Source organism: Plecotus auritus (genome assembly GCF_963455305.1).
Source record: "Plecotus auritus genome assembly, chromosome: 8".
In the NCBI taxonomy this organism is placed as follows: domain Eukaryota; kingdom Metazoa; phylum Chordata; class Mammalia; order Chiroptera; family Vespertilionidae; genus Plecotus; species Plecotus auritus.
In genome coordinates this window covers 74,577,812-74,588,970 of record NC_137782.1, presented here as the reverse complement: position 1 = coordinate 74,588,970, position 11,159 = coordinate 74,577,812, and the positions used below count along the sequence as shown (strand labels likewise).

At 38.8% G+C, this 11,159-nt stretch overlaps 1 pseudogene across 1 annotated transcript; it reads right to left on the bottom strand.

The window, feature by feature from the left end:
- Positions 1 to 2,790: 2,790 nt before the first annotated feature.
- LOC308256595 (etoposide-induced protein 2.4 homolog) lies at positions 2,791 to 9,316 on the bottom strand (annotated as a pseudogene). Its single transcript has 2 exons — positions 9,244 to 9,316; positions 2,791 to 3,789 (listed from the first exon to the last, which is right to left on the bottom strand). The product of its transcript is annotated as an etoposide-induced protein 2.4 homolog (transcript).
- Positions 9,317 to 11,159: the final 1,843 nt, after the last annotated feature.

The following is an 11,159-nucleotide window of genomic DNA, read 5'->3' as shown; positions in this document are numbered from 1 at the left end:
TTAAACACTTTAATAGCTGCTCTTGAACATTTAACAAATTCAGCTGTTTTGCTGATACTTGCTTCATGGCTCCAAGCACCAACAATCATCCCACATTCAAAGGCTGTTAAATCGTGTTGTTTACCCATATCTTCAGAAAAAAAATCACTTCTACTGTCATAGTAAACAACCTGTTTCCTTATTTATAATAGTCTGGCCCTCTAGCAACTTCAGCGCAAAATTATAGCTAATTTGCCTACAAATGTCAGGTGGTCATAATAATCTGGCCTCTCTCTAAGCATATCCTCAGGTGAGTATTATTATATACATATAATATACATATAATAATACTCACCTGAGGATATGCTTAGAGAGAGGAAGGGAGAGAGAAACATCCATGTGAGAAAGAAATGTCAATCGGTTGCCTTCCATATGTACTCCAACCAGGCACCAAACCTGGGTTGCACCCTGATCAGGAATCGAACTGGCAACCTTTTGGTGCACAGCATGATGCTCAACCAACTGAACCAGTTTAGCTGGGCTGCAATGTATATTTTTAAAATCAGCCAATTTAAAGTTTCACTCACTCATAGCCAAGGGTATCACAAGTAGTAGCAGATTGTTCATCCTTTTCTGGAAAATCCTAAGAACAAACACGAAAACAGGGACATGGTATTTGGGTAAGGGATATCAGGTTACTGGCTTGTTTATATCCTTTCAAAAAGAACTGGTAGATTCCCAGATGATGCTAAAGGCTCACTGCTTTTCCTCCCAGTTAATGAATGACAATCCAGAGTTTTTTTCTAGTGCAGTCTTTCTGAAAACTGCAACAAATGCAAATAACTTTACAAGAACATGAGCTGAAAAAACTGCCACTATGCTAGCTATTCAAACAAAAGCCCCGAAGCTCCTCTTTCCATGTTAAAGTTGAGTGGTTACTATGCCCTAGAGATGAAGACATCACTCTTCCCCAGTGGCTCTCCTCCAGCTCTCTAGTTGCACCAGCCCCATTTCCAGTGCTCGATAAGCACAAGTGGCAGTGGAGAGCACAGACACAGAACACCTCTGTACTGCAGAAAGTCCTGATGGAGGAGAAAGGGGTTTGAAATTACTATGTGGAGAGGGCTGGTGCAAGTGGGGCATTGGCCACCCTGGGGTATTAATGAAAAAAGCAGACACCTGTGAGAAAAAGCCATGGTTGTCCAGAATGAACATCATGACCCATGTAATTTGGCCCAAGTTCCCCTGACTACAAATTCACTCAGTTACCTTGGGCAACATATTGTGTTTCTTTGAATATTAGTTTTGTTCTTGAGGAAAATAAAGGGGTTAGGTTAGATCAGGGCTCCTCAAACTTGCATATGCACATGAATCACCTGAAGATCTTGTCACAATGTAAATTCAGATAGAGCAGGTGAGTGAGGCCTGCTTTTCTACTCAGCTCTCATGTGATGCCAGTGATCTGATGCTCCTGGTCCTTGGACTGTTCTGTGAGTAACAAAGAACTAGTGGGTCATAGAATCATTGGATATTGCCTCCGAAAGAATCCTTACAAATTCTTTATTCTAATTCTGTCCTTAAGGTCCCATCCGTCTAGAATCCCTGAATTCTAGAAAAAGGTCCATTCACATCCATAAAGGGGCACTGTAATTTAATGCTCACTTGAATTGTTCTATAAAACAACAACACAGTTTCCTTATAAGGAAAGGCTTGATTCTTGTCCAATGACCTATGTGAAATAAAGAGCACTTATAGTTCACATATTCCACTTAGTAGAGACGGGGTGATATTTTGTGTGTGTGTGTGTGTGTGTGTGTGTGTGTGTGTGTGTGTGTGTGTGGTAGGGTGTGTGTGTGTGGGGGGGGGAATCAGCTCATGCTTAATTGTGACATTTTAAAATTGTACAAGTGTTTTGACATCTGCCCTCTCCCCCAATACTGTCTCTTTAAAATGACAGATAAACACCAATCACAGGTTTAATGGGTTTAATAAGTTTACCCTTTCAGTTCTGATTTGCAGCACCCAATATCCCCTTTGAAACACCAGACAGACCCAACAATGGCCGACAGTAAATTTCAGACCTGCAGAGTTTAAAAGTTCAGGTTCTCTGAGTATTCTGTGTTGCAGTGGCACTTGTCCAAAACTGCTACCTCCCTGTAGTTGGGAGAACATTGAATATACCAGTGAAAAAAGCTTTTTCTCCTTCAAGGAGAAGAAAAATCACTCCTTAAAACCCAGCAGCTCTGGCTGTGAGGTCTTTCCTCCTGTACCATCTCTTCAGGCTTACTTTTTGCAGTGGAACCAGAAAGACCAAAAACTAACCTGAGTTACAAGAAACAATACAGTGATGGCTATAAAGGGAGTGACCAGTAGTAACAGATACTCCTTTACCCTCACATCCAATGTATATGCTTCACAGAAAAACAAAAATAATAGGTCCACAAAATACAATGACTAGAATTACAAAATCCATTCATCCAAGGGTGATAGGAGGCAGAAAGGGGAGGTACATGGCACAGGGAGAAAAAGTATTCAAATCAGTCCAGGCACGGGGGCCTGGCAAATGCTAGAAAAGAGCTGTAGAAAAACCTGTGGGCCTTTCAGACTCACAGGTGTTAAAAGTCCACATACTGGTGTCAGGGAGATTGTGCCTTATGTGCACCAGAGACAAAAATCCCAATTCTGCAGAAGGGAACATGCAGAGGGCCCCTGGCAGAGTGGGTCCTGCCTTCCCCGGTAGGGGTGGTGAACAAGGGAAGAACTGCACAGCCTCCTTCCAATCCCACTCATTCCCCCTGGATGGCAGGTGACTCAGTGGCCTGCAGCAGCCTTCAGTTTGGCAGGAGACGAATGTGGTGAAAGGAACTTCTCTGCAGAGGTTGAGCTACTCAGGGCAGACTGCAGGTAGACCATCTTGTGGAAGAGTCTGTTGCTTGAGAAAACCACCAAGGAGAAGAGGCGCAACTGGAAAAGGTAAGCTTTGCCAGGGGTCTTTACTTCATTGACGCTAATAATGAATAAAAGGAAAGAGGATAGAGAAGAGGCAGCCACTGATAATGTATGAGGACTGCATTGCTGTGAGGAAGGCCAGAGGTAAACCAAATCCAAAGTAGTAAGGCCAATTCTTCTCAATGTTTGACAATCGCTGGTGCATTTAAATGCCTTTATTGAACCAACCATATTCAAAGCAGTATAGTGAGTAGAGAAGGGACATATGCAGGAGACTAACCAGCTGACCAACAAGGTGGATGGGAAAGAGACTCACAAACATCCCCTGGATGAAGAAAAGAGCCTGAAGCAGAAGGTTGAAGAGCATTTCAGCAATGATTTTGCTAACACTAGGGAATGGGTGAGGCTTCCTCGCTAATACCTCGAATGCCAGGTCAGCTATATCTTGGAACCAAATGGCATTCACAACTTTGCTAAGCACAAACAGGGGGAGCACCCAAAGAGCACTGAAAATTGACGTGAGGAAGAATTCCAGCCACGACCCAACATCTCCATGTAGAAGTGGATCACCAGTAATTTGGGCAGTTACTGACTGAAGTACAGGAATAAATACTCGATAAAACAAGAGGAGACTGAACCAGAATACTCCACCATTCCAAGCGCAGCACTGGAAAATTCTACTAACGATACGTGGCGCACTCTCTTGCTTCCTCTCTATGCTCTGGGCTCTCCTTTGCGCCAGGACACTACTTGCCCTTCTTCGATGCTGCTCCTCTTTCTTTCGCTGAATTAGAGCATCGAGCTTTGAGATGGTACAAATTTCTCAGGTGGAGTCTTTAATTCCCCCAGAGGAATCTCTTGCTTACGTCCTTTTGTGGTCGCCAGAATATGTAACTGGACAATCAATGGGTCCATGCTGCCTGTCACTACTTGAGCCAGTTAAGCAGAGATGGTTGAATCACATATGAGCCTTTATTCCATTACTGCCGGCAGTATGGGAGAGCAGCACATCATCCACAAAACTCTGCTCTCGAGATGGGGTAATCTTTACATTTGCTTTGAATGACCTACCCACGGCCACTCTTCTCAAGTGTTCATTGTATACAGTGTAATATAGCTATTCTTATTTATAATTGGCAAACAGAGCAGTAGAGAAACAGCACAGAGTTACACACCAAGTGAGAGCTGCCCAGAGGCAATGGTTGGCAGAGTCTTTCAATATTTCTCCATGTGGGTAAACACAGTGGCTGGTAGAACAATATACCACATATATAATCTACTACTATACAGCGCACTTCCCCCAACCCCCTAATGTCCTCTCAAGCTCATAGCTCATTAGACTTGAATCTAAGACCTGCTTCTTTCTCATGAATCAAGTGATGAGTGCTTTTAGTGAGCAGTACCAGCAGATGCTACACTCTGGCCTCGTTATGGGAGCAGGTTTGTCCTAAATGGGTGGGCATGTTTTCTGCATTTGCAACTTGGATTTCAAGGCTGCGAATAATTCGGAGGAAGCTGGAGTACTGAAGAAAAGAATAAAGAGTAAAGAACTAAAACCAACAGGGAAAGGCAATTACAAGGTGTATTAATGTACACTCTGCAGAGGGAGGGATTTATTACACTTTCAGGTTTTTGTGTTTTGTTTAGTTTTGTTTTTTACATGAAAGGTAAGGGGGAAGGAACTGATATTTGTCAGTCTGAATTGGAGAGTGCAGTTGCAAAGAATAAAGGGAGCTTTTAGAAAGTGGGCAGCTGTGGCAGAGCCTGAAGCCATGGTACTTGATACTGCAATATACCCTCTTAGTGATTCTGAGCAGCTTTTGAGAACAGCAGGGGAGGCATTCAGAGTGGAGAACAATAGCACATGTCAAGAGTGAAAAGAAAGAATATAGAGTTTAAAAGACTGTTGATTGACAAGTAGAGCAGATCAAAGAGAAAAATTCATATCAAGTATTAATGATTATAATGCTATTCGAGGTCAATAAGTATAAGAAACTATAGCAAAAAAAAAAAAAAAAAGCCAATAGCATTTAAAGCAAATACATAAGAATAGAAAAAGAAGAAACTGGTCAAAGACTCAGTCATCACTTAATTTATTCTGATTTTTTTTTTTGCTGTGTATTTTGTTACTCAACTAATCAATAAAAAGGAAGTTTCATAAGTGTGTTTGAAATTATACAGTGGGAATATTTTGGAGGAAGCACAAGATGGGGCTCATGTATAATCCACAGCAAATCCAGCCTCAGAGACAATATCAAAATGTGAGCTTTTTTTTTTTTTTTCAGTGTGAGCTTTTGCAATCTCTCTGCAGGAAATCTTTTGACTATTCAGAATCTACATCATCTGCGTCCTCTGGGCTAGTTTTCACTTCTCACTTCCATTCTGTTCCCCACACAGGTGTGGATATGCAAAGCTTCCTCTGGCAGATTGGGAGGTAGGGCTGGAAGGAAAAACCCTGTTTCTGGAAACTTGCTCAGGCTTGCTCAGGACCAGAGTGGTTTAGAAGCTCAGGGAGAAATGTTGAAATCAGTCATTGCAAAATCGCTTGTGCATTAAGTAATGAATAAAAACTGAAGGAAAATCTCTTTCCTCCTCAAAGTAAAAATCTACCATAGAACTTGTCTAGACAGCTCCTCATAATAGAACTTGAAAGGCAACATAAACTGTTTCCCAGGGCCAAGGCCAGAATCTCTGGCCATCTTCGACGGATTCATTCCTTCAGTAAATATCTGTCAAGACATGGTATGTGGCAATTCAGCCCTGGACAGTGCAGAAGAACAGGAACACGGTGACTCCATTTACCCTCGGACAGTCAATTGTTCTCAATTGCTCCTCAATTGTTCTCTATCCTCTGGCCCTGGTTATTTTCATCATAACATCTGAATTCTGTTATTTTGAAAAATGGGGTCTATCTCAACCCACTTCAATATTACTGTGAAGATCCATATGAATTGTTCATTGCTATATGGCCAGCATTTAAAATAGTGCCCATATAGAGTAGTATCTTAAAAATTATGTATTAAAGAACTGAATGACAATGATGTAAACCACCCAACAACCTTCCAGTTCAAATACAATACAGGGGTGGGCAAATAGGTTTACAAGTGTGGGTACACAAAACAATTTATTCTTGTATCATTATTTATTGATTACCATATTATTTCCTTGTATTACAATCATAAACATATTTTGCACACCCTTGCATTATACATAAAGAGAAAACTACAAAGAAGTGAAAAACTTCAAAGAAAAATCAGTAACTTTCTATAGTAGTTAAATTTTCAAAAGATTGCTTGGAATAAGACCTTCAGAAAAAATTCTCCCCAGCACCTAATCAACTTCCATTTGTGGATTCAAATTGGCATGAACAAATTTAAATAATTGTGAAAGGAATAGCCAACTATTTTTTTTTTTAATGACATTCTGGAAATAATGTTTTGATAAATAGAAAATGATAAAGTCTAGAAATTATGCAAAAAAGGCACATGGGAATTGAATATGTGTCAAGAAATCATTTGAGATCAGCAAAAAAAGTATTGGAGTGTTTAATAAAAAGCACCAGAAAAACTGGTTTGTCTTTTTAAAAATGAATGTGTTTCTCTTTCTCTTTATTCCAATCAATTTTCACACAACTCGAATGTAATTAAAAATAAGGTTCTAGAAAGAGAACATTGGTAACTGGTAATATAATTTGTAGTGGGAAATTTATATAATTTTCTAATTAATATTTTAAAATCTAAAGAACTAAGTCACAAGAGAGTTAATAAACAGGAAAAATATTTTTAATGCATGTTACAGAGAGGTAATGCCCTCAATGTATAAGGAGGTTTTATTAATCAATATGAAAAATACCAAAAGAATAAAAAAAGTGAAGCGAAGGCTTAAAATGGAAAAGAAATATAAAGGTTTTACAACAAATGAAATAATTATACATAATTGAAAGATGCAAAATATATTAAGATATAATTTTCTACATTAAAAATGGCAAAAAATGTGAAGGTATTTATTCTACAATGTTGATTGTCTATTGCAAAAATATGTGTTCCAGCCGAAACCGGTTTGGCTCAGTGGATAGAGCGTCGGCCTGCGGACTGAAGGGTCCCGGGTTCGATTCCGGTCAAGGGCATGTACCTTGGTTGCGGGCACATCCCCAGTGGGGGGTGTGCAGGAGGCAGCTGATCGATGTTTCTCTCTCATCGATGTTTCTAGCTCTCTATCCCTCTCCCTTCCTCTCTGTAAAATATCAATAAAATATATTTAAAAAAAAATATGTGTTCCAATATGAAGTGTAAAATGAATTGCTGTGATCTTGAAGGGTAATTTAGCAACATCTATGAAAATTAAAACAGGTTCACTTATTCCCACAAAAATTCTCTAAAAACTTTTAGATATACTTCCATAAATACAAAAACATGATAATGGTGAGAGACAGTAAAGAAGAGAAGAAGGAGGAAGAGGAGAAAGAAGAAGGAAAGGAGATGAAGGAGAAGAGGAAGAAGCAGTAGCAGCTACTGCTAAATGTTTATTTTTAGATTGTTAAACTGTATAGTGGAATGATATTCAATAGTTGAAGAAAGGAAGTAGTTGGGTATGTTGATATAGAAAAATTTCCAAAATAATAGAAAAAGGTAAAATGGTAACAGTGTTAAAAACCATATTAAAAAGAAAAGAAAATACCCATGTATTCTAGAAGAATGTATAAGAAATTATGTTGGTTATTAAGTGATTATCATTCAGCTCAAAACCCATCCTTCCACACTCTACAAACCATGTTTTCTCCTTTACCATTTGACTCCCTGTTAAATTCTAGTGATAGGATCACTGATCATGTTTTTTTTTTTTTTTTAAGATATAAGACTGGAGCCTGGGATATAAGGGAAATGTATCTTTCAAAACATGTCACATCAGTGAAAGTTCAGAATGCTGGAAACCTAGAATCCCCCAGTGGAAAGTCCAAATGGGTGTGTGTGCAACACCAGTCTTTCCAGTTCCTGCACAGTAAGTATCCCTGGCATCCACTTTTTAAGGTTCTTTCTTAACTTTCCCCAGATTCCATATCAGCACAGGTATTCCAGATAGACAAAATGATAAATTGGCTGGGCTAGTGGGAGAATAAACTTCCAATTTTAGAAAATGAGTTAATTTGAAAATGCCAAGCTAACATTTTCTAGCCACTAGAAGACAAATAATAGATAGTATGGCAGTGTTTTTAAAATGTTTCTGACCCACAGGGAAAATGGAAAAAGTATGTTTTGCATTATGAACTACTAAAACACACACACATACACAGTGAAACAAAAGTTTTATCAAACAATATCTTAACCTTAACACATGTAATTCACTTTGATGTTTTCTTTTCTAAGTATTGTTTAATTTATATATTTTTTTATTTTTGAAACTTTTCAATTACAGTTAACATTCAACTATTTGATATTTTCTATTCCTTTCAATTTCATTTTATTCTATATCATCAGAAAGAAAGATGCTAGTTTTAACACAAACACAAACTTTATTTCATGATCTAATAAGGGCGTGAAAATACAATTTAAACAACACTGGCACAAAAGATCACATATAGATAACTCTCCACTCAGATTGACCTGGGTCCTAAATGCAGGCTGACCCACTTAGAATCGTTGTTTCTCTAAACTTTGCCTAATCTGTAAAATGGGCCTGTTAATACATAATAATACATGGTTAGAAAATTAAGTCATATAATGAGTGTAAAGTGTATAATTTGTTTGGTCCATGGTGACACCAGTGGTCCATTTTCTATTTACTGAAAAAGACAAAAACAAAAAACATATTGAAGGAAACAGATGTGGTCCCTGCCCTCATGTAGCTTGCATTCTGACTGTGAGGTCCATAGCTGAAAACTGCTACTTGATCATGCCATCAAGTCATAGTGAAAGGCCAATTTACCATAGCCTTTTACAATGATTCAAAGAATGAAGGCCTCTGTAGCACAAAGCCAGGAGAAAGGAAACCACATAAACAGAAGAATCCATTTGTCATGAAGCCTGATTCTCTTACTGTAGTGTTTCTCAACCACAGGTGATTTTGTCCTCCAGGGGATACTTTTTTGCTTATCACAAAGCAGGGGAGGGGGGCTGAAATTGGCACCTAGGGGTAGTGGCCAGGAATGATGCTAAACATCCTACAAGGCACAGGACAGGTCCCACAACCAAGAATTATCTGGCCCCGTGTCAATAGTGCCCAACTTGAGAAAGCCTGTGTTATAGGAACTGAACCATTATGGTTACTGATGATTGGAGGCATCTTCAGAGACTTGGTCTGGGAGTCATTTTTACCTACTTGGGCAAGGCTCCAAGGTCCCAGTTTCAATGTCCTCATCTGCAAAATGGGTATAATATCTGCCCACCTCCATAATTGGTTGAGAAGTGCAAATCAATCCAAAGATAAAAACTTTTAGAAGTAGATTAGGTGGTCAATTTCAAATGGGTACCTTATTATTATTATCATTATTATTGGCCTTTCCATAAAATAAATTGAAAATGCCAGTAAACATCAAAGATTCTGTTAATTAAGAGAGATGTATTTAAAAACACAACCTTGGTATAACTATGGCACCAGCTAATCTTCATGACTCAGAATATGGCTCATTTGGCGGGGGTGAGGGTGGGGGTTGGAGGGGTTACAACATCACGGGTTCAAAGGAAATAAAAATTAAATTAGTTTCTTACTAGTGCCAACATTCCAAACATCTGATGTAAAAATAAACATAGAATATATTATTACACATTATTCATTCTGTTTATAGATACTTCCCTTTTCAATACTGTCCCATACCCAGGGAGTCAATAATACAAACTATGCCAAGAATCACGAATTGTGTCTTGCTCAGTACTTGACTATTTTTTTAAGTTGGGGTTCACTTAAAAACCAACTCGTCAGTAGCTATTATAGAACATGAGAGGGTGAGTCAGTAAATTTTGTTTTTTCCTTTGCATGCTCACACCTCAGTATTGGTGTCTCTCTTGGAGGAGAGTTTGTCCTGTGGCTTCCTTCGGTATACTGGTCTGTTCACTCCTTTGTGTCACCAGCACATACTCTGATTGTGAGTCCAGAGGGAACAATCTTGCTTTATCCAAGGTATAGCCTTGTAAAGAGTTGGTATGCAATGCAGTGAATTGAGTTCTGTGAATATTTCTCAAGAGAATTGTCCTCATTGCTTTTAGTCTTTCCTTGCTCTCCTACACATCTGCAGAGACTCTTGGAAGGAAACAAATGTGGTTGCTGTGCTCATATTGTTTGATTTCTCACTGTGCAGCCAATAAGTTTAAGAAATGCTGGATCATGCCATTAGGTCATAATCAAAGCAAATTCACCATAGCTCTGGACAACATTTTGAAAAATAAGGACCCCATTAACATTTTCACTGGAACATCATAGGATCAGCACAAGCCCCACAGTGCAGAGCAAGTTGGGACAGGGCTGTGTGCTAGGTGGGCATGGAGCTGGAACAGTCACAAGGACCAGGATGGCATTAGGGAGGAACTAAGATAAGAGCTGATAGATTGGTGGCTTTTCAAAGTTACTTAAGCCAAAGGACAGTATACTTAGTAGAGTTAAGCCATTCTTTGAGACCCTTTCAAAAAATTTATTAAAATATAAGTAAGGATAAGTCTTGACCAACAGAACCAAGCTTTCCTTCAGTACTTATTAAGAAATAAATCTTGAAATCTAGTGGATTCTGGCATTATAGGGATGAAAAACACTTGGACACTTTCCTCAAAAAACTCATGCTCTACTGAGAAATCAAGGATGTCTACAAATAATGGCCCATAGTGGGATAAATGTTAATGGAGGGATATGAGTGCACTGGCTGTGTCTGGGAGTATCATAGAATGGGTAATGCTTAAGAGGAGACTTAAAGGGAAGATAGAACAAAGCATAGAGAATAACTGGCACAGGATACATGATCATGAATTGCAATGATACAAGCTAAGAAGCAAGATTCATATCAAGGGATGTCTGTAGATAATCCTGGAGATGTTGGGAAGGTCAGACCTTGAAGAACTATGTATTCCAAGCTATGATGTTTGGGTTTCATAAGAATGCATTTTCCATACTTTGTCATTTATGCACTGATAAATTTTCCCAGATTAAGTGGGGTGCTCACATAAGTTGTTATATTTTTCTTTTGCTATTGCATGGCACTAAGAAATTAATTTACCATCTACTACCATAATCTGTAACAGAAATTCCTA